Source organism: Pleuronectes platessa, chromosome 21, assembly GCF_947347685.1.
Source record: "Pleuronectes platessa chromosome 21, fPlePla1.1, whole genome shotgun sequence".
NCBI lineage: Eukaryota > Metazoa > Chordata > Actinopteri > Pleuronectiformes > Pleuronectidae > Pleuronectes > Pleuronectes platessa.
The window spans coordinates 19,363,647-19,380,833 of NC_070646.1; the positions used below are offsets into that span (position 1 = coordinate 19,363,647).

Genomic DNA, 17,187 nt, shown 5'->3' on the forward strand with positions numbered 1-17,187 from the left:
CTACGCGGTGGGCCTCTCTTTGCTTTCCGCATGTCAGATTCTAGTATACAACGTTCCCACCACGCCGCCATCTGCCAACCAAAATTATACAAGTCTTTATTTGCTCCTGCCCTGACTAGTGATTGGCTATTAAGCCTTTTTAAGCGATACATCCCTGAACCAATTACATTGGGTCCAAAAAGCTGACTCTGCTTTCTCACCAAGTCTCCCAGAGGATCTTGAGTGAAAACCAGTTTCAGTTTTTGACAAACGCTTCTGATTCAATTTGGAATCCAGTTGAAGCTCATTGTGACCCCGTGCAGAGTCATGCATGATCACTTCACAAGGCAGTGAGTCATCAGAGCGGTTTTGCACACTTGTCAAACTCTGCCAGGCCATTCCCTCAGTTTCATTGACCCAGTGTAGAATTCACCTTTAAAACTCCACAATTGTTTGAGTGTTTGCTTTTCTACAAGGTAAGAACAGAGTGCACCGTTCCCAGCGGCACTGCAATGCTAGGTCGATGCGTGGAGAGAAGGGAGCAAGCTCGAAAAATCTGCTTAATATGTAGTCCTCATATAGAGGACATATCAGATATTAAACTGAAAAGAACAGATACTACACTTGATCTTAGCCAAAACGCCGAGAAGCGATAATCCACAAGTGTTGGATGTCCACGCCAAGCTCTTGGCGCAAATCTCCCTTGCTGTGGTACCCCGTTTGTAGGTGTGCATAACAATGGCTGCTGCTCATCACCTCCACCTAAGCTCTCCTTTGTGGACACTTGATTTCTGACCTAGACAATTCTTTGACTTTTCACAATTTCATAAGGCTCAGCCATAAAGCAAAGCCTGCCAAAATTAGATTCAACTCATGTTTGTTCCTCTCCACGGAAGTCTTTAGTAAAAGGCGAAAGACTTGTGCGTTATGAAGAGAAACCAGAGTCAGCATGGCCCTCTGTTCGAGAGCAGCGGAGGAGCCTCTCCGTCACAGTCACCACCTACGCGGTGGGCCTCTCTTTGCTTTCCGCATGTCAGATTCTAGTATACAACATTCCCACCACGCCCCCATCTGCCAACCAAAATTATACAAGTCTTTATTTGCTCCTGCCCTGACTAGTGATTGGCTTTTAAGCCTTTTTAAGCGATACATCCCTGAACCACTTACATTGGGTCCAAAAAGCTGACTCTGCTTTCTCACCAAGTCTCCCAGAGGATCTTGAGTGAAAACCAGTTTCAGTTTTTGACAATCGCTTCTGATTCAATTTGGAATCCAGTTGAAGCTCATTGTGACCCCGTGCAGAGTCATGCATGATCACTTCACAAGGCAGTGAGTCATCAGAGCGGTTTTGCACACTTGTCAAACTCTGCCAGGCCATTCCCTCAGTTTCATTGACCCAGTGTAGAATTCACCTTTAAAACTCCACAATTGTTTGAGTGTTTGCTTTTCTACAAGGTAAGAACAGAGTGCACCGTTCCAAGCGGCACTGCAATGCTAGGTCGATGCGTGGAGAGAAGGGAGCAAGCTCCAAATTTCTGCTCCTCTTGCCAAAAATCTGCTTAATATGTAGCCCTCATATAAAGGACATATCAGATATTAAACTGATAAGAACAGATACTACACTTGATCTTAGCCAAAAGGCCGAGAAGCGATAATCCACAAGTGTTGGATGTCCACGCCAAGCTCTTGGCGCAAATCTCCCTTGCTGTGGTACCCCGTTTGTAGGTGTGCATAACAATGGCTGCTGCTCATCACCTCCGCCTAAGCTCTCCTTTGTGGACACTTGATTTCTGACCTAGACAATTCTTTGACTTTTCACAATTTCATAAGGCTCAGCCATAAAGCAAAGCCTGCCAAAAATAGATTCAACTCATGTTTGTTCCTCTCCACGGAAGTCTTTAGTAAAAGGCGAAAGACTTGTGCGTTATGAAGAGAAACCAGAGTCAGCATGGCCCTCTGTTTGAGAGCAGCGGTGGAGCCTCTCGGTCACAGTCACCACCTACGCGGTGGGCCTCTCTTTGCTTTCCGCATGTCAGATTCTAGTATACAACATTCCCACCACGCCGCCATCTGCCAACCAAAATTATACAAGTCTTTATTTGCTCCTGCCCTGACTAGTGATTGGCTTTTAAGCCTTTTTAAGCGATACATCCCTGAACCAATTACATTGGGTCCAAAAAGCTGACTCTGCTTTCTCACCAAGTCTCCCAGAGGATCTTGAGTGAAAACCAGTTTCAGTTTTTGACAAACGCTTCTGATTCAATTTGGAATCCAGTTGAAGCTCATTGTGACCCCGTGCAGAGTCATGCATGATCACTTCACAAGGCAGTGAGTCATCAGAGCGGTTTTGCACACTTGTCAAACTCTGCCAGGCCATTCCCTCAGTTTCGTTGACCCAGTGTAGAATTCACCTTTAAAACTCCACAATTGTTTGAGTGTTTGCTTTTCTACAAGGTAAGAACAGAGTGCACCGTTCCCAGCGGCACTGCAATGCTAGGTCGATGCGTGGAGAGAAGGGAGCAAGCTCGAAAAATCTGCTTAATATGTAGTCCTCATATATAGGACATATCAGATATTAAACTGAAAAGAACAGATACTACACTTGATCTTAGCCAAAACGCCGAGAAGCGATAATCCACAAGTGTTGGATGTCCACGCCAAGCTCTTGGCGCAAATCTCCCTTGCTGTGGTACCCCGTTTGTAGGTGTGCATAACAATGGCTGCTGCTCATCACCTCCACCTAAGCTCTCCTTTGTGGACACTTGATTTCTGACCTAGACAATTCTTTGACTTTTCACAATTTCATAAGGCTCAGCCATAAAGCAAAGCCTGCCAAAAATAGATTCAACTCATGTTTGTTCCTCTCCACGGAAGTCTTTAGTAAAAGGCGAAAGACTTGTGCGTTATGAAGAGAAACCAGAGTCAGCATGGCCCTCTGTTTGAGAGCAGCGGTGGAGCCTCTCGGTCACAGTCACCACCTACGCGGTGGGCCTCTCTTTGCTTTCCGCATGTCAGATTCTAGTATACAACATTCCCACCACGCCGCCATCTGCCAACCAAAATTATACAAGTCTTTATTTGCTCCTGCCCTGACTAGTGATTGGCTTTTAAGCCTTTTTAAGCGATACATCCCTGAACCAATTACATTGGGTCCAAAAAGCTGACTCTGCTTTCTCACCAAGTCTCCCAGAGGATCTTGAGTGAAAACCAGTTTCAGTTTTTGACAAACGCTTCTGATTCAATTTGGAATCCAGTTGAAGCTCATTGTGACCCCGTGCAGAGTCATGCATGATCACTTCACAAGGCAGTGAGTCATCAGAGCGGTTTTGCACACTTGTCAAACTCTGCCAGGCCATTCCCTCAGTTTCGTTGACCCAGTGTAGAATTCACCTTTAAAACTCCACAATTGTTTGCTTTTCTACAAGGTAAGAACAGAGTGCACCGTTCCCAGCGGCACTGCAATGCTAGGTCGATGCGTGGAGAGAAGGGAGCAAGCTCCAAATTTCTGCTCCTCTTGCCAAAAATCTGCTTAATATGTAGTCCTCATATAGAGGACATATCAGATATTAAACTGATAAGAACAGATACTACACATGATCTTAGCCAAAAGGCCGAGAAGCGATAATCCACAAGTGTTGGATGTCCACAGCAATCTCTTGGCGCAAATCTCCCTTGCTGTGGTACCCCGTTTGTAGGTGTGCATAACAATGGCTGCTGCTCATCACCTCCGCCTAAGCTCTCCTTTGTGGACACTTGATTTCTGACCTAGACAATTCTTTGACTTTTCACAATTTCATAAGGCTCAGCCATAAAGCAAAGCCTGCCAAAATTAGATTCAACTCATGTTTGTTCCTCTCCACGGAAGTCTTTAGTAAAAGGCGAAAGACTTGTGCGTTATGAAGAGAAACCAGAGTCAGCATGGCCCTCTGTTCGAGAGCAGCGGAGGAGCCTCTCCGTCACAGTCACCACCTACGCGGTGGGCTTCTCTTTGCTTTCCGCATGTCAGATTCTAGTATACAACATTCCCACCACGCCCCCATCTGCCAACCAAAATTATACAAGTCTTTATTTGCTCCTGCCCTGACTAGTGATTGGCTTTTAAGCCTTTTTAAGCGATACATCCCTGAACCACTTACATTGGGTCCAAAAAGCTGACTCTGCTTTCTCACCAAGTCTCCCAGAGGATCTTGAGTGAAAACCAGTTTCAGTTTTTGACAATCGCTTCTGATTCAATTTGGAATCCAGTTGAAGCTCATTGTGACCCCGTGCAGAGTCATGCATGATCACTTCACAAGGCAGTGAGTCATGAGAGCGGTTTTGAACACTTGTCAAACTCTGCCAGGCCATTCCCTCAGTTTCATTGACCCAGTGTAAAATTCACCTTTAAAACTCCACAATTGTTTGAGTGTTTGCTTTTCTACAAGGTAAGAACAGAGTGCACCGTTCCCAGCGGCACTGCAATGCTAGGTCGATGCGTGGAGAAAGCTCCAAATTTCTGCTCCTCTTGCCAAAAATCTGCTTAATATGTAGCCCTCATATAAAGGACATATCAGATATTAAACTGATAAGAACAGATACTACACTTGATCTTAGCCAAAAGGCCGAGAAGCGATAATCCACAAGTGTTGGATGTCCACGCCAAGCTCTTGGCGCAAATCTCCCTTGCTGTGGTACCCCGTTTGTAGGTGTGCATAACAATGGCTGCTGCTCATCACCTCCGCCTAAGCTCTCCTTTGTGGACACTTGATTTCTGACCTAGACAATTCTTTGACTTTTCACAATTTCATAAGGCTCAGCCATAAAGCAAAGCCTGCCAAAAATAGATTCAACTCATGTTTGTTCCTCTCCACGGAAGTCTTTAGTAAAAGGCGAAAGACTTGTGCGTTATGAAGAGAAACCAGAGTCAGCATGGCCCTCTGTTCGAGAGCAGCGGTGGAGCCTCTCGGTCACAGTCACCACCTACGCGGTGGGCCTCTCTTTGCTTTCCGCATGTCAGATTCTAGTATACAACGTTCCCACCACGCCGCCATCTGCCAACCAAAATTATACAAGTCTTTATTTGCTCCTGCCCTGACTAGTGATTGGCTTTTAAGCCTTTTTAAGCGATACATCCCTGAACCAATTACATTGGGTCCAAAAAGCTGACTCTGCTTTCTCACCAAGTCTCCCAGATGATCTTGAGTGAAAACCAGTTTTAGTTTTTGACAAACGCTTCTGATTCAATTTGGAATCCAGTTGAAGCTCATTGTGACCCCGTGCAGAGTCATGCATGATCACTTCACAAGGCAGTGAGTCATCAGAGCGGTTTTGCACACTTGTCAAACTCTGCCAGGCCATTCCCTCAGTTTCATTGACCCAGTGTAGAATTCACCTTTAAAACTCCACAATTGTTTGCTTTTCTACAAGGTAAGAACAGAGTGCACCGTTCCCAGCGGCACTGCAATGCTAGGTCGATGCGTGGAGAGAAGGGAGCAAGCTCCAAATTTCTGCTCCTCTTGCCAACAATCTGCTTAATATGTAGTCCTCATATAGACGACATATCAGATATTAAACTGAAAAGAACAGATACTACACTTGATCTTAGCCAAAAGGCCGAGAAGCGATAATCCACAAGCGTTGGATGTCCACGACAAGCTCTTGGCGCAAATCTCCCTTGCTGTGGTACCCCGTTTGTAGGTGTGCATAACAATGGCTGCTGCTCATCACCTCCGCCTAAGCTCTCCTTTGTGGACACTTGATTTCTGACCTAGACAATTCTTTGACTTTTCACAATTTCATAAGGCTCAGCCATAAAGCAAAGCCTGCCAAAAATAGATTCAACTCTAGTTTGTTCCTCTCCACGGAAGTCTTTAGTAAAAGGCGAAAGACTTGTGCGTTATGAAGAGAAACCAGAGTCAGCATGGCCCTCTGTTCGAGAGCAGCGGTGGAGCCTCTCGGTCACAGTCACCACCTACGCGGTGGGCCTCTCTTTGCTTTCCGCATGTCAGATTCTAGTATACAACATTCCCACCACGCCCCCATCTGCCAACCAAAATTATACAAGTCTTTATTTGCTCCTGCCCTGACTAGTGATTGGCTTTTAAGCCTTTTTAAGCGATACATCCCTGAACCACTTACATTGGGTCCAAAAAGCTGACTCTGCTTTCTCACCAAGTCTCCCAGAGGATCTTGAGTGAAAACCAGTTTCAGTTTTTGACAAACGCTTCTGATTCAATTTGGAATCCAGTTGAAGCTCATTGTGACCCCGTGCAGAGTCATGCATGATCACTTCACAAGGCAGTGAGTCATCAGAGCGGTTTTGCACACTTGTCAAACTCTGCCAGGCCATTCCCTCAGTTTCATTGACCCAGTGTAGAATTCACCTTTAAAACTCCACAATTGTTTGAGTGTTTGCTTTTCTACAAGGTAAGAACAGAGTGCACCGTTCCCAGCGGCACTGCAATGCTAGGTCGATGCGTGGAGAGAAGGGAGCAAGCTCCAAATTTCTGCTCCTCTTGCCAAAAATCTGCTTAATACGTAGTCCTCATATAGAGGACATATCAGATATTAAACTGATAAGAACAGATACTACACTTGATCTTAGCCAAAAGGCCGAGAAGCGATAATCCACAAGTGTTGGATGTCCACGCCAAGCTCTTGGCGCAAATCTCCCTTGCTGTGGTACCCCGTTTGTAGGTGTGCATAACAATGGCTGCTGCTCATCACCTCCGCCTAAGCTCTCCTTTGTGGACACTTGATTTCTGACCTAGACAATTCTTTGACTTTTCACAATTTCATAAGGCTCAGCCATAAAGCAAAGCCTGCCAAAAATAGATTCAACTCTAGTTTGTTCCTCTCCACGGAAGTCTTTAGTAAAAGGCGAAAGACTTGTGCGTTATGAAGAGAAACCAGAGTCAGCATGGCCCTCTGTTCGAGAGCAGCGGAGGAGCCTCTCCGTCACAGTCACCACCTACGCGGTGGGCCTCTCTTTGCTTTCCGCATGTCAGATTCTAGTATACAACATTCCCACCACGCCGCCATCTGCCAACCAAAATTATACAAGTCTTTATTTAATCCTGCCCTGACTAGTGATTGGCTTTTAAGCCTTTTTAAGCGATACATCCCTGAACCAATTACATTGGGTCCAAAAAGCTGACTCTGCTTTCTCACCAAGTCTCCCAGAGGATCTTGAGTGAAAACCAGTTTCAGTTTTTGACAAACGCTTCTGATTCAATTTGGAATCCAGTTGAAGCTCATTGTGACCCCGTGCAGAGTCATGCATGATCACTTCACAAGGCAGTGAGTCATCAGAGCGGTTTTGCACACTTGTCAAACTCTGCCAGGCCATTCCCTCAGTTTCATTGACCCAGTGTAGAATTCACCTTTAAAACTCCACAATTGTTTGCTTTTCTACAAGGTAAGAACAGAGTGCACCGTTCCCAGCGGCACTGCAATGCTAGGTCGATGCGTGGAGAGAAGGGAGCAAGCTCCAAATTTCTGCTCCTCTTGCCAAAAATCTGCTTAATACGTAGTCCTCATATAGAGGACATATCAGATATTAAACTGATAAGAACAGATACTACACTTGATCTTAGCCAAAAGGCCGAGAAGCGATAATCCACAAGTGTTGGATGTCCACGCCAAGCTCTTGGCGCAAATCTCCCTTGCTGTGGTACCCCGTTTGTAGGTGTGCATAACAATGGCTGCTGCTCATCACCTCCGCCTAAGCTCTCCTTTGTGGACACTTGATTTCTGACCTAGACAATTCTTTGACTTTTCACAATTTCATAAGGCTCAGCCATAAAGCAAAGCCTGCCAAAAATAGATTCAACTCTAGTTTGTTCCTCTCCACGGAAGTCTTTAGTAAAAGGCGAAAGACTTGTGCGTTATGAAGAGAAACCAGAGTCAGGATGGCCCTCTGTTCGAGAGCAGCGGAGGAGCCTCTCCGTCACAGTCACCACCTACGCGGTGGGCCTCTCTTTGCTTTCCGCATGTCAGATTCTAGTATACAACATTCCCACCACGCCGCCATCTGCCAACCAAAATTATACAAGTCTTTATTTGCTCCTGCCCTGACTAGTGATTGGCTTTTAAGCCTTTTTAAGCGATACATCCCTGAACCAATTACATTGGGTCCAAAAAGCTGACTCTGCTTTCTCACCAAGTCTCCCAGAGGATCTTGAGTGAAAACCAGTTTCAGTTTTTGACAAACGCTTCTGATTCAATTTGGAATCCAGTTGAAGCTCATTGTGACCCCGTGCAGAGTCATGCATGATCACTTCACAAGGCAGTGAGTCATCAGAGCGGTTTTGCACACTTGTCAAACTCTGCCAGGCCATTCCCTCAGTTTCATTGACCCAGTGTAGAATTCACCTTTAAAACTCCACAATTGTTTGCTTTTCTACAAGGTAAGAACAGAGTGCACCGTTCCCAGCGGCACTGCAATGCTAGGTCGATGCGTGGAGAGAAGGGAGCAAGCTCCAAATTTCTGCTCCTCTTGCCAAAAATCTGCTTAATATGTAGTCCTCATATAGAGGACATATCAGATATTAAACTGATAAGAACAGATACTACACTTGATCTTAGCCAAAAGGCCGAGAAGCGATAATCCACAAGTGTTGGATGTTCACGCCAAGCTCTTGGCGCAAATCTCCCTTGCTGTGGTACCCCGTTTGTAGGTGTGCATAACAATGGCTGCTGCTCATCACCTCCGCCTAAGCTCTCCTTTGTGGACACTTGATTTCTGACCTAGACAATTCTTTGACTTTTCACAATTTCATAAGGCTCAGCCATAAAGCAAAGCCTGCCAAAAATAGATTCAACTCATGTTTGTTCCTCTCCACGGAAGTCTTTAATAAAAGGCGAAAGACTTGTGCGTTATGAAGAGAAACCAGAGTCAGCATGGCCCTCTGTTCGAGAGCAGCGGTGGAGCCTCTCGGTCACAGTCACCACCTACGCGGTGGGCCTCTCTTTGCTTTCCGCATGTCAGATTCTAGTATACAACATTCCCACCACGCCGCCATCTGCCAACCAAAATTATACAAGTCTTTATTTGCTCCTGCCCTGACTAGTGATTGGCTTTTAAGCCTTTTTAAGCGATACATCCCTGAACCAATTACATTGGGTCCAAAAAGCTGACTCTGCTTTCTCACCAAGTCTCCCAGAGGATCTTGAGTGAAAACCAGTTTCAGTTTTTGACAAACGCTTCTGATTCAATTTGGAATCCAGTTGAAGCTCATTGTGACCCCGTGCAGAGTCATGCATGATCACTTCACAAGGCAGTGAGTCATCAGAGCGGTTTTGCACACTTGTCAAACTCTGCCAGGCCATTCCCTCAGTTTCATTGACCCAGTGTAGAATTCACCTTTAAAACTCCACAATTGTTTGCTTTTCTACAAGGTAAGAACAGAGTGCACCGTTCCCAGCGGCACTGCAATGCTAGGTCGATGCGTGGAGAGAAGGGAGCAAGCTCCAAATTTCTGCTCCTCTTGCCAAAAATCTGCTTAATATGTAGTCCTCATATAGAGGACATATCAGATATTAAACTGAAAAGAACAGATACTACACTTGATCTTAGCCAAAAGGCCGAGAAGCGATAATCCACAAGTGTTGGATGTCCACGCCAAGCTCTTGGCGCAAATCTCCCTTGCTGTGGTACCCCGTTTGTAGGTGTGCATAACAATGGCTGCTGCTCATCACCTCCGCCTAAGCTCTCCTTTGTGGACACTTGATTTCTGACCTAGACAATTCTTTGACTTTTCACAATTTCATAAGGCTCAGCCATAAAGCAAAGCCTGCCAAAATTAGATTCAACTCATGTTTGTTCCTCTCCACGGAAGTCTTTAGTAAAAGGCGAAAGACTTGTGCGTTATGAAGAGAAACCAGAGTCAGCATGGCCCTCTGTTCGAGAGCAGCGGAGGAGCCTCTCCGTCACAGTCACCACCTACGCGGTGGGCCTCTCTTTGCTTTCCGCATGTCAGATTCTAGTATACAACATTCCCACCACGCCCCCATCTGCCAACCAAAATTATACAAGTCTTTATTTGCTCCTGCCCTGACTAGTGATTGGCTTTTAAGCCTTTTTAAGCGATACATCCCTGAACCACTTACATTGGGTCCAAAAAGCTGACTCTGCTTTCTCACCAAGTCTCCCAGAGGATCTTGAGTGAAAACCAGTTTCAGTTTTTGACAATCGCTTCTGATTCAATTTGGAATCCAGTTGAAGCTCATTGTGACCCCGTGCAGAGTCATGCATGATCACTTCACAAGGCAGTGAGTCATCAGAGCGGTTTTGCACACTTGTCAAACTCTGCCAGGCCATTCCCTCAGTTTCATTGACCCAGTGTAGAATTCACCTTTAAAACTCCACAATTGTTTGAGTGTTTGCTTTTCTACAAGGTAAGAACAGAGTGCACCGTTCCCAGCGGCACTGCAATGCTAGGTCGATGCTTGGAGAGAAGGGAGCAAGCTCCAAATTTCTGCTCCTCTTGCCAAAAATCTGCTTAATATGTAGTCCTCATATAGAGGACATATCAGATATTAAACTGAAAAGAACAGATACTACACTTGATCTTAGCCAAAAGGCCGAGAAGCGATAATCCACAAGTGTTGGCTGTCCACGGCAAGCTCTTGGCGCAAATCTCCCTTGCTGTGGTACCCCGTTTGTAGGTGTGCATAACAATGGCTGCGGCTCATCACCTCCGCCTAAGCTCTCCTTTGTGGACACTTGATTTCTGACCTAGACAATTCTTTGACTTTTCACAATTTCATAAGGCTCAGCCATAAAGCAAAGCCTGCCAAAAATAGATTCAACTCATGTTTGTTCCTCTCCACGGAAGTCTTTAATAAAAGGCGAAAGACTTGTGCGTTATGAAGAGAAACCAGAGTCAGCATTGCCCTCTGTTCGAGAGCAGCGGTGGAGCCTCTCGGTCACAGTCACCACCTACGCGGTGGGCCTCTCTTTGCTTTCCGCATGTCAGATTCTAGTATACAACATTCCCACCACGCCGCCATCTGCCAACCAAAATTATACAAGTCTTTATTTGCTCCTGCCCTGACTAGTGATTGGCTTTTAAGCCTTTTTAAGCGATACATCCCTGAACCAATTACATTGGGTCCAAAAAGCTGACTCTGCTTTCTCACCAAGTCTCCCAGAGGATCTTGAGTGAAAACCAGTTTCAGTTTTTGACAAACGCTTCTGATTCAATTTGGAATCCAGTTGAAGCTCATTGTGACCCCGTGCAGAGTCATGCATGATCACTTCACAAGGCAGTGAGTCATCAGAGCGGTTTTGCACACTTGTCAAACTCTGCCAGGCCATTCCCTCAGTTTCATTGACCCAGTGTAGAATTCACCTTTAAAACTCCACAATTGTTTGCTTTTCTACAAGGTAAGAACAGAGTGCACCGTTCCCAGCGGCACTGCAATGCTAGGTCGATGCGTGGAGAGAAGGGAGCAAGCTCCAAATTTCTGCTCCTCTTGCCAAAAATCTGCTTAATATGTAGCCCTCATATAAAGGACATATCAGACATTAAACTGATAAGAACAGATACTACACTTGATCTTAGCCAAAAGGCCGAGAAGCGATAATCCACAAGTGTTGGATGTCCACGCCAAGCTCTTGGCGCAAATCTCCCTTGCTGTGGTACCCCGTTTGTAGGTGTGCATAACAATGGCTGCTGCTCATCACCTCCGCCTAAGCTCTCCTTTGTGGACACTTGATTTCTGACCTAGACAATTCTTTGACTTTTCACAATTTCATAAGGCTCAGCCATAAAGCAAAGCCTGCCAAAATTAGATTCAACTCATGTTTGTTCCTCTCCACGGAAGTCTTTAGTAAAAGGCGAAAGACTTGTGCGTTATGAAGAGAAACCAGAGTCAGCATGGCCCTCTGTTCGAGAGCAGCGGTGGAGCCTCTCGGTCACAGTCACCACCTACGCGGTGGGCCTCTCTTTGCTTTCCGCATGTCAGATTCTAGTATACAACATTCCCACCACGCCGCCATCTGCCAACCAAAATTATACAAGTCTTTATTTGCTCCTGCCCTGACTAGTGATTGGCTTTTAAGCCTTTTTAAGCGATACATCCCTGAACCAATTACATTGGGTCCAAAAAGCTGACTCTGCTTTCTCACCAAGTCTCCCAGAGGATCTTGAGTGAAAACCAGTTTCAGTTTTTGACAAACGCTTCTGATTCAATTTGGAATCCAGTTGAAGCTCATTGTGACCCCGTGCAGAGTCATGCATGATCACTTCACAAGGCAGTGAGTCATCAGAGCGGTTTTGCACACTTGTCAAACTCTGCCAGGCCATTCCTTCAGTTTCATTGACCCAGTGTAGAATTCACCTTTAAAACTCCACAATTGTTTGCTTTTCTACAAGGTAAGAACAGAGTGCACCGTTCCCAGCGGCACTGCAATGCTAGGTCGATGCGTGGAGAGAAGGGAGCAAGCTCCAAATTTCTGCTCCTCTTGCCAAAAATCTGCTTAATACGTAGTCCTCATATAGAGGACATATCAGATATTAAACTGATAAGAACAGATACTACACTTGATCTTAGCCAAAAGGCCGAGAAGCGATAATCCACAAGTGTTGGATGTCCACGCCAAGCTCTTGGCGCAAATCTCCCTTGCTGTGGTACCCCGTTTGTAGGTGTGCATAACAATGGCTGCTGCTCATCACCTCCGCCTAAGCTCTCCTTTGTGGACACTTGATTTCTGACCTAGACAATTCTTTGACTTTTCACAATTTCATAAGGCTCAGCCATAAAGCAAAGCCTGCCAAAAATAGATTCAACTCTAGTTTGTTCCTCTCCACGGAAGTCTTTAGTAAAAGGCGAAAGACTTGTGCGTTATGAAGAGAAACCAGAGTCAGCATGGCCCTCTGTTCGAGAGCAGCGGTGGAGCCTCTCGGTCACAGTCACCACCTACGCGGTGGGCCTCTCTTTGCTTTCCGCATGTCAGATTCTAGTATACAACATTCCCAACACGCCCCCATCTGCCAACCAAAATTATACAAGTCTTTATTTGCTCCTGCCCTGACTAGTGATTGGCTTTTAAGCCTTTTTAAGCGATACATCCCTGAACCACTTACATTGGGTCCAAAAAGCTGACTCTGCTTTCTCACCAAGTCTCCCAGAGGATCTTTAGTGAAAACCAGTTTCAGTTTTTGACAAACGCTTCTGATTCAATTTGGAATCCAGTTGAAGCTCATTGTGACCCCGTGCAGAGTCATGCATGATCACTTCACAAGGCAGTGAGTCATCAGAGCGGTTTTGCACACTTGTCAAACTCTGCCAGGCCATTCCCTCAGTTTCATTGACCCAGTGTAGAATTCACCTTTAAAACTCCACAATTGTTTGCTTTTCTACAAGGTAAGAACAGAGTGCACCGTTCCCAGCGGCACTGCAATGCTAGGTCGATGCGTGGAGAGAAGGGAGCAAGCTCCAAATTTCTGCTCCTCTTGCCAAAAATCTGCTTAATACGTAGTCCTCATATAGAGGACATATCAGATATTAAACTGATAAGAACAGATACTACACTTGATCTTAGCCAAAAGGCCGAGAAGCGATAATCCACAAGTGTTGGATGTCCACGCCAAGCTCTTGGCGCAAATCTCCCTTGCTGTGGTACCCCGTTTGTAGGTGTGCATAACAATGGCTGCTGCTCATCACCTCCGCCTAAGCTCTCCTTTGTGGACACTTGATTTCTGACCTAGACAATTCTTTGACTTTTCACAATTTCATAAGGCTCAGCCATAAAGCAAAGCCTGCCAAAATTAGATTCAACTCATGTTTGTTCCTCTCCACGGAAGTCTTTAGTAAAAGGCGAAAGACTTGTGCGTTATGAAGAGAAACCAGAGTCAGCATGGCCCTCTGTTCGTGAGCAGCGGAGGAGCCTCTCCGTCACAGTCACCACCTACGCGGTGGGCCTCTCTTTGCTTTCCGCATGTCAGATTCTAGTATACAACATTCCCACCACGCCGCCATCTGCCAACCAAAATTATACAAGTCTTTATTTGCTCCTGCCCTGACTAGTGATTGGCTTTTAAGCCTTTTTAAGCGATACATCCCTGAACCAATTACATTGGGTCCAAAAAGCTGACTCTGCTTTCTCACCAAGTCTCCCAGAGGATCTTGAGTGAAAACCAGTTTCAGTTTTTGACAAACGCTTCTGATTCAATTTGGAATCCAGTTGAAGCTCATTGTGACCCCGTGCAGAGTCATGCATGATCACTTCACAAGGCAGTGAGTCATCAGAGCGGTTTTGCACACTTGTCAAACTCTGCCAGGCCATTCCCTCAGTTTCATTGACCCAGTGTAGAATTCACCTTTAAAACTCCACAATTGTTTGCTTTTCTACAAGGTAAGAACAGAGTGCACCGTTCCCAGCGGCACTGCAATGCTAGGTCGATGCGTGGAGAGAAGGGAGCAAGCTCCAAATTTCTGCTCCTCTTGCCAAAAATCTGCTTAATATGTAGTCCTCATATAGAGGACATATCAGATATTAAACTGAAAAGAACAGATACTACACTTGATCTTAGCCAAAAGGCCGAGAAGCGATAATCCACAAGTGTTGGATGTCCACGCCAAGCTCTTGGCGCAAATCTCCCTTGCTGTGGTACCCCGTTTGTAGGTGTGCATAACAATGGCTGCTGCTCATCACCTCCGCCTAAGCTCTCTTTTGTGGACACTTGATTTCTGACCTAGACAATTCTTTGACTTTTCACAATTTCATAAGGCTCAGCCATAAAGCAAAGCCTGCCAAAATTAGATTCAACTCATGTTTGTTCCTCTCCACGGAAGTCTTTAGTAAAAGGCGAAAGACTTGTGCGTTATGAAGAGAAACCAGAGTCAGCATGGCCCTCTGTTCGAGAGCAGCGGAGGAGCCTCTCCGTCACAGTCACCACCTACGCGGTGGGCCTCTCTTTGCTTTCCGCATGTCAGATTCTAGTATACAACATTCCCACCACGCCCCCATCTGCCAACCAAAATTATACAAGTCTTTATTTGCTCCTGCCCTGACTAGTGATTGGCTTTTAAGCCTTTTTAAGCGATACATCCCTGAACCACTTACATTGGGTCCAAAAAGCTGACTCTGCTTTCTCACCAAGTCTCCCAGAGGATCTTGAGTGAAAACCAGTTTCAGTTTTTGACAAACGCTTCTGATTCAATTTGGAATCCAGTTGAAGCTCATTGTGAACCTGTGCAGAGTCATGAATGATCACTTCACAAGGCAGTGAGTCATCAGAGCGGTTTTGCACACTTGTCAAACTCTGCCAGGCCAATCCCTCAGTTCCATTGACCCAGTGTAGAATTCACCTTTAAAACTCCACAATTGTTTGCTTTTCTACAAGGTAAGAACAGAGTGCACCGTTCCCAGCGGCACTGCAATGCTAGGTCGATGCGTGGAGAGAAGGGAGCAAGCTCCAAATTTCTGCTCCTCTTGCCAAAAATCTGCTTAATATGTAGCCCTCATATAAAGGACATATCAGATATTAAACTGATAAGAACAGATACTACACTTGATCTTAGCCAAAAGGCCGAGAAGCGATAATCCACAAGTGTTGGATGTCCACGCCAAGCTCTTGGCGCAAATCTCCCTTGCTGTGGTACCCCGTTTGTAGGTGTGCATAACAATGGCTGCTGCTCATCACCTCCGCCTAAGCTCTCCTTTGTGGACACTTGATTTCTGACCTAGACAATTCTTTGACTTTTCACAATTTCATAAGGCTCAGCCATAAAGCAAAGCCTGCCAAAAATAGATTCAACTCTAGTTTGTTCCTCTCCACGGAAGTCTTTAGTAAAAGGCGAAAGACTTGTGCGTTATGAAGAGAAACCAGAGTCAGCATGGCCCTCTGTTCGAGAGCAGCGGTGGAGCCTCTCCGTCACAGTCACCACCTACGCGGTGGGCCTCTCTTTGCTTTCCGCATGTCAGATTCTAGTATACAACATTCCCACCACGCCCCCATCTGCCAACCAAAATTATACAAGTCTTTATGTGCTCCTGCCCTGACTAGTGATTGGCTTTTAAGCCTTTTTAAGCGATACATCCCTGAACCACTTACATTGGGTCCAAAAAGCTGACTCTGCTTTGTCACCAAGTCTCCCAGAGGATCTTGAGTGAAAACCAGTTTCAGTTTTTGACAAACGCTTCTGATTCAATTTGGAATCCAGTTGAAGCTCATTGTGAACCTGTGAAGAGTCATGAATGATCACTTCACAAGGCAGTGAGTCATCAGAGCGGTTTTGCACACTTGTCAAACTCTGCCAGGCCAATCCCTCAGTTCCATTGACCCAGTGTAAAATTCACCTTTAAAACTCCACAATTGTTTGCTTTTCTACAAGGTAAGAACAGAGTGCACCGTTCCCAGCGGCACTGCAATGCTAGGTCGATGCGTGGAGAGAAGGGAGCAAGCTCCAAATTTCTGCTCCTCTTGCCAAAAATCTGCTTAATATGTAGCCCTCATATAAAGGACATATCAGATATTAAACTGATAAGAACAGATACTACACTTGATCTTAGCCAAAAGGCCGAGAAGCGATAATCCACAAGTGTTGGATGTCCACGCCAAGCTCTTGGCGCAAATCTCCCTTGCTGTGGTACCCCGTTTGTAGGTGTGCATAACAATGGCTGCTGCTCATCACCTCCGCCTAAGCTCTCCTTTGTGGACACTTGATTTCTGACCTAGACAATTCTTTGACTTTTCACAATTTCATAAGGCTCAGCCATAAAGCAAAGCCTGCCAAAATTAGATTCAACTCATGTTTGTTCCTCTCCACGGAAGTCTTTAGTAAAAGGCGAAAGACTTGTGCGTTATGAAGAGAAACCAGAGTCAGCATGGCCCTCTGTTCGTGAGCAGCGGAGGAGCCTCTCCGTCACAGTCACCACCTACGCGGTGGGCCTCTCTTTGCTTTCCGCATGTCAGATTCTAGTATACAACATTCCCACCACGCCCCCATCTGCCAACCAAAATTATACAAGTCTTTATTTGCTCCTGCCCTGACTAGTGATTGGCTTTTAAGCCTTTTTAAGCGATACATCCCTGAACCACTTACATTGGGTCCAAAAAGCTGACTCTGCTTTCTCACCAAGTCTCCCAGAGGATCTTGAGTGAAAACCAGTTTCAGTTTTTGACAATCGCTTCTGATTCAATTTGGAATCCAGTTGAAGCTCATTGTGACCCCGTGCAGAGTCATGCATGATCACTTCACAAGGCAGTGAGTCATGAG

General features: G+C 45.6%; 32 non-coding genes and 2 pseudogenes across 32 annotated transcripts; all 34 read right to left on the reverse strand.

The window, feature by feature from the left end:
- Positions 1-461: 461 nt before the first annotated feature.
- Positions 462-633, reverse strand: LOC128427658 (uncharacterized; annotated as a pseudogene).
- A 176-nt stretch (positions 634-809) lies between these two features.
- On the reverse strand, positions 810-926 carry LOC128427812 (U5 spliceosomal RNA). The gene has a single exon (XR_008333657.1). It is a non-coding gene; the product is annotated as a U5 spliceosomal RNA (small nuclear RNA).
- A 514-nt stretch (positions 927-1,440) lies between these two features.
- On the reverse strand, positions 1,441-1,632 carry LOC128427523 (U2 spliceosomal RNA). Its single transcript, XR_008333419.1, has one exon. It is a non-coding gene; the product is annotated as a U2 spliceosomal RNA (small nuclear RNA).
- Positions 1,633-1,812: 180 nt separating this feature from the next.
- On the reverse strand, positions 1,813-1,925 carry LOC128427741 (U5 spliceosomal RNA). The gene has a single exon (XR_008333594.1). It is a non-coding gene; the product is annotated as a U5 spliceosomal RNA (small nuclear RNA).
- Positions 1,926-2,439: 514 nt separating this feature from the next.
- LOC128427660 (uncharacterized) lies at positions 2,440-2,611 on the reverse strand (annotated as a pseudogene).
- A 180-nt stretch (positions 2,612-2,791) lies between these two features.
- Positions 2,792-2,904, reverse strand: LOC128427743 (U5 spliceosomal RNA). The gene has a single exon (XR_008333595.1). It is a non-coding gene; the product is annotated as a U5 spliceosomal RNA (small nuclear RNA).
- A 506-nt stretch (positions 2,905-3,410) lies between these two features.
- Positions 3,411-3,602, reverse strand: LOC128427444 (U2 spliceosomal RNA). The gene has a single exon (XR_008333347.1). It is a non-coding gene; the product is annotated as a U2 spliceosomal RNA (small nuclear RNA).
- Positions 3,603-3,778: 176 nt separating this feature from the next.
- LOC128427813 (U5 spliceosomal RNA) lies at positions 3,779-3,895 on the reverse strand. The gene has a single exon (XR_008333658.1). It is a non-coding gene; the product is annotated as a U5 spliceosomal RNA (small nuclear RNA).
- A 514-nt stretch (positions 3,896-4,409) lies between these two features.
- On the reverse strand, positions 4,410-4,592 carry LOC128427633 (U2 spliceosomal RNA). Its single transcript, XR_008333518.1, has one exon. It is a non-coding gene; the product is annotated as a U2 spliceosomal RNA (small nuclear RNA).
- A 180-nt stretch (positions 4,593-4,772) lies between these two features.
- LOC128427744 (U5 spliceosomal RNA) lies at positions 4,773-4,885 on the reverse strand. Its single transcript, XR_008333596.1, has one exon. It is a non-coding gene; the product is annotated as a U5 spliceosomal RNA (small nuclear RNA).
- Positions 4,886-5,391: 506 nt separating this feature from the next.
- LOC128427626 (U2 spliceosomal RNA) lies at positions 5,392-5,583 on the reverse strand. The gene has a single exon (XR_008333512.1). It is a non-coding gene; the product is annotated as a U2 spliceosomal RNA (small nuclear RNA).
- A 180-nt stretch (positions 5,584-5,763) lies between these two features.
- LOC128427689 (U5 spliceosomal RNA) lies at positions 5,764-5,876 on the reverse strand. Its single transcript, XR_008333547.1, has one exon. It is a non-coding gene; the product is annotated as a U5 spliceosomal RNA (small nuclear RNA).
- A 514-nt stretch (positions 5,877-6,390) lies between these two features.
- LOC128427724 (U2 spliceosomal RNA) lies at positions 6,391-6,582 on the reverse strand. The gene has a single exon (XR_008333578.1). It is a non-coding gene; the product is annotated as a U2 spliceosomal RNA (small nuclear RNA).
- Positions 6,583-6,762: 180 nt separating this feature from the next.
- Positions 6,763-6,875, reverse strand: LOC128427690 (U5 spliceosomal RNA). The gene has a single exon (XR_008333548.1). It is a non-coding gene; the product is annotated as a U5 spliceosomal RNA (small nuclear RNA).
- A 506-nt stretch (positions 6,876-7,381) lies between these two features.
- LOC128427736 (U2 spliceosomal RNA) lies at positions 7,382-7,573 on the reverse strand. Its single transcript, XR_008333589.1, has one exon. It is a non-coding gene; the product is annotated as a U2 spliceosomal RNA (small nuclear RNA).
- Positions 7,574-7,753: 180 nt separating this feature from the next.
- On the reverse strand, positions 7,754-7,866 carry LOC128427691 (U5 spliceosomal RNA). The gene has a single exon (XR_008333549.1). It is a non-coding gene; the product is annotated as a U5 spliceosomal RNA (small nuclear RNA).
- Positions 7,867-8,372: 506 nt separating this feature from the next.
- LOC128427927 (U2 spliceosomal RNA) lies at positions 8,373-8,564 on the reverse strand. Its single transcript, XR_008333761.1, has one exon. It is a non-coding gene; the product is annotated as a U2 spliceosomal RNA (small nuclear RNA).
- A 180-nt stretch (positions 8,565-8,744) lies between these two features.
- LOC128427918 (U5 spliceosomal RNA) lies at positions 8,745-8,857 on the reverse strand. The gene has a single exon (XR_008333754.1). It is a non-coding gene; the product is annotated as a U5 spliceosomal RNA (small nuclear RNA).
- A 506-nt stretch (positions 8,858-9,363) lies between these two features.
- Positions 9,364-9,555, reverse strand: LOC128427459 (U2 spliceosomal RNA). Its single transcript, XR_008333361.1, has one exon. It is a non-coding gene; the product is annotated as a U2 spliceosomal RNA (small nuclear RNA).
- Positions 9,556-9,731: 176 nt separating this feature from the next.
- Positions 9,732-9,848, reverse strand: LOC128427814 (U5 spliceosomal RNA). The gene has a single exon (XR_008333659.1). It is a non-coding gene; the product is annotated as a U5 spliceosomal RNA (small nuclear RNA).
- Positions 9,849-10,362: 514 nt separating this feature from the next.
- Positions 10,363-10,554, reverse strand: LOC128427539 (U2 spliceosomal RNA). Its single transcript, XR_008333434.1, has one exon. It is a non-coding gene; the product is annotated as a U2 spliceosomal RNA (small nuclear RNA).
- Positions 10,555-10,734: 180 nt separating this feature from the next.
- LOC128427933 (U5 spliceosomal RNA) lies at positions 10,735-10,847 on the reverse strand. Its single transcript, XR_008333766.1, has one exon. It is a non-coding gene; the product is annotated as a U5 spliceosomal RNA (small nuclear RNA).
- A 506-nt stretch (positions 10,848-11,353) lies between these two features.
- Positions 11,354-11,545, reverse strand: LOC128427571 (U2 spliceosomal RNA). The gene has a single exon (XR_008333463.1). It is a non-coding gene; the product is annotated as a U2 spliceosomal RNA (small nuclear RNA).
- A 176-nt stretch (positions 11,546-11,721) lies between these two features.
- LOC128427815 (U5 spliceosomal RNA) lies at positions 11,722-11,838 on the reverse strand. The gene has a single exon (XR_008333660.1). It is a non-coding gene; the product is annotated as a U5 spliceosomal RNA (small nuclear RNA).
- A 506-nt stretch (positions 11,839-12,344) lies between these two features.
- LOC128427748 (U2 spliceosomal RNA) lies at positions 12,345-12,536 on the reverse strand. The gene has a single exon (XR_008333600.1). It is a non-coding gene; the product is annotated as a U2 spliceosomal RNA (small nuclear RNA).
- A 180-nt stretch (positions 12,537-12,716) lies between these two features.
- Positions 12,717-12,829, reverse strand: LOC128427692 (U5 spliceosomal RNA). The gene has a single exon (XR_008333550.1). It is a non-coding gene; the product is annotated as a U5 spliceosomal RNA (small nuclear RNA).
- A 506-nt stretch (positions 12,830-13,335) lies between these two features.
- Positions 13,336-13,527, reverse strand: LOC128427761 (U2 spliceosomal RNA). Its single transcript, XR_008333611.1, has one exon. It is a non-coding gene; the product is annotated as a U2 spliceosomal RNA (small nuclear RNA).
- Positions 13,528-13,703: 176 nt separating this feature from the next.
- Positions 13,704-13,820, reverse strand: LOC128427816 (U5 spliceosomal RNA). The gene has a single exon (XR_008333661.1). It is a non-coding gene; the product is annotated as a U5 spliceosomal RNA (small nuclear RNA).
- A 506-nt stretch (positions 13,821-14,326) lies between these two features.
- LOC128427460 (U2 spliceosomal RNA) lies at positions 14,327-14,518 on the reverse strand. The gene has a single exon (XR_008333362.1). It is a non-coding gene; the product is annotated as a U2 spliceosomal RNA (small nuclear RNA).
- A 176-nt stretch (positions 14,519-14,694) lies between these two features.
- LOC128427817 (U5 spliceosomal RNA) lies at positions 14,695-14,811 on the reverse strand. Its single transcript, XR_008333662.1, has one exon. It is a non-coding gene; the product is annotated as a U5 spliceosomal RNA (small nuclear RNA).
- Positions 14,812-15,317: 506 nt separating this feature from the next.
- On the reverse strand, positions 15,318-15,509 carry LOC128427475 (U2 spliceosomal RNA). Its single transcript, XR_008333376.1, has one exon. It is a non-coding gene; the product is annotated as a U2 spliceosomal RNA (small nuclear RNA).
- A 180-nt stretch (positions 15,510-15,689) lies between these two features.
- On the reverse strand, positions 15,690-15,802 carry LOC128427693 (U5 spliceosomal RNA). The gene has a single exon (XR_008333551.1). It is a non-coding gene; the product is annotated as a U5 spliceosomal RNA (small nuclear RNA).
- Positions 15,803-16,308: 506 nt separating this feature from the next.
- On the reverse strand, positions 16,309-16,500 carry LOC128427477 (U2 spliceosomal RNA). The gene has a single exon (XR_008333377.1). It is a non-coding gene; the product is annotated as a U2 spliceosomal RNA (small nuclear RNA).
- A 176-nt stretch (positions 16,501-16,676) lies between these two features.
- Positions 16,677-16,793, reverse strand: LOC128427818 (U5 spliceosomal RNA). The gene has a single exon (XR_008333663.1). It is a non-coding gene; the product is annotated as a U5 spliceosomal RNA (small nuclear RNA).
- Between the last annotated feature and the right edge of the window lie 394 nt (positions 16,794-17,187).